Source organism: Clupea harengus, chromosome 3, assembly GCF_900700415.2.
Source record: "Clupea harengus chromosome 3, Ch_v2.0.2, whole genome shotgun sequence".
Classification (NCBI taxonomy): domain Eukaryota; kingdom Metazoa; phylum Chordata; class Actinopteri; order Clupeiformes; family Clupeidae; genus Clupea; species Clupea harengus.
In genome coordinates, this window is record NC_045154.1 from 31,601,701 (window position 1) to 31,604,250 (window position 2,550).

Sequence of the window (2,550 nt, forward strand, 5' to 3'; positions counted from 1 at the left end):
AGGAATGAATGGAGCTATGTGGAAACTAGGCATAGTATCAAAATCCTGCCCAGTCCTAATATCTACCAGTAAATCTTGCAGTAAAATAATGCTTTGCTGTGTGTTTGTTTAGTATAGCCATAACAGGACTGTTTATTCTGACAATGCTGTGAAATTGTAGGGGAAGACATTCCTGGCATCTTCGCAACCATGTCTTTTGGAGTCACAGCCAGCGGCCCTGTGCAGAATGCTTGGATCATGTGTTCTCTAACACAGCTCATCAGCACAAAGCTCATAAGTTTGACTGCATTTCTCTCTTCCAGTTCATGACAAGGCTTCATATTAAAGGCCACACCATGGTTAATATAGTGGCATTGACCCTTTTTTGAACGGATGAGGCAAGTTTTTATTGATGTTCTGAAAGCATGTTGCTTTCAGCATGTTGTTATGAGCTGCGTATTTTCAATATATTAAACTAGAGCTTGTGTCTAGAAAGAGAATTTGTAGACAACTGACTTTTTAGGTTAGTAGGTCACTGAAAAAAGTGAGTTGTGCCTTTGGTGTGATGACATTTGTCAGCAACTCCATTTTGAATTTTTTCATAGTCTGAGACGTCCTAGCTTCAGGGAGGGCGGTTATTGAGCCGGCGGCGGCGGCAGCATAGTGACATGGGAGAGAGACTGTGTGTTTGTTAACACAAGAAAGCTCTTGTGTGATGAAAGGAAATGATATTTTTTTTTTTCTCCCTCCTGTTTCATTGAACTGCAAGGTTGACTACCCACGGAAACACGTCCTTTGATTCCTGTCCATGTTTTCTTTTTATGCACAAAATTACGATAATGCCAGATGTGGCGTGTACTTTCTTTTGTGCCCCACTGGGAGCCAAGAAATATTTGATAATTGGAAGCGTTACACCCCACCACGCACACACACTCACACACACATCACTGGCAAAAACAGCTCCGCTGTGCTTTGGGGAAGCTGGAGTTTTGAAATATTTCCTCCGTCAGACATCATGAGTGACCCGAATCTCAGAATCTCAGATGTCAGAGAGGATTGGTTTGACTCACAGCCATTAAGGTATTATTCCATTAATGCCCTGGTCCTGCTGGAAACCATCCGAGCTCGCTGGCTTTTGTCCCCCGTTTGACGCAGGCGCTGTGCTGTGACCTCGGGGGGAACCGGTGCTAGCAGCGATCACATGGTGTCTCAGCACGCCATGTTCCAGACAGAACCAAGGGGTTGTGCCCCTGGCCTGAAGCAAGCGAGGGAGCGAGGGAGTACACAGTCCCTGGCCAAATGCAACTCACTGCTCATTTCATTGCTAACTGCCCATACCGTCTCCCTCAGGATGCTGGAATTAGGTTATAAAGAGTGCCAAAAGAAAATGAGCAGGTAGAGGAAGACGCTGCGGTGGGTGTGCTAAACTGTAAAAGGAGTTAATTGGTAGGTATGTCGTGTGGTGCTCTACTGTGATCTCTCCAGATCTATTGTGTGAGAGTGCACGTGCAGACTCAGACACACACACACACACACACTCACTCACACACACACACACAAACACACACACACACACACACACACACACACACACACACACACACTCACTCACACACACACACACCTATCTCAAACATACTCTTACTCTTTCTGTCACTTTTACAAGCACAAGCACAAACACATCAAACATTCAGAAATAATTATTATCTGTCTGTGTAGTTCATACCATCATTCTCTGTCTCTCTTTCTCCCACACACATACACACACATGCACAAACACAAACACAAACACAAACACATGCACAAACACAAACACATGCACATGCACATGCACAAACACATTCGTGCACTCTCACTTACTCTTTCTCTCACTCGGGTGTGTGCGGCAGGATGTGGATTTGAGGGCAGCATGAAGGGAAGATAAAGATTAAAGACATGAATAAAACTGAGACATAAATTGTGAGAAAGCTCTTTGGCATTAGGCCCAAAGTTTATGCTTTTGTAGATATGAGAAAGATGGCCCTGAGAATAGATTTGAGAGAGAGAGAGAGAGAGAGAGAGAGAGAGAGAGAAAGTTTGTGGAAATTGGTTTCTAGTCCATGGATGATTGGTTGTGCTTAGTCACCGAAAATGGCCAAGTTTACAGGAAACCTGGATGTGTACTTAACATTTTTAAAGCAGTGATGGATTCCCATGGACCCACAGCAAGACAGATGATGTGCTGTAATGGTGGACCACAGGCCGTGCAAGGAAGAAATTAAACGAAGAAGGTCTCAGTAGTCTCTTATTTTGTATTAATTGTTCACCAGAGCTAAAAGGATGTCTCAGATCGGATTCTTGAGCGCATTCTTTTTAAGCCCAGCCCAGAGTTGTCGAGCTCATCCAGATCCTGTCTCTGAACACAAGGTGGTTTCACTGCAGACACTGCAGATAGTTTGTGAAATGTCCCTGCTAGAGATGGGACAGCCCAGTGTAGATCTACCCCATAGAAATGTCTGCCCTGCACTGATATTAGATAAGTGGGAAAGTGCAGAACATTTGCTGTTGGATTATTTTTCAAGCTTCAGACAC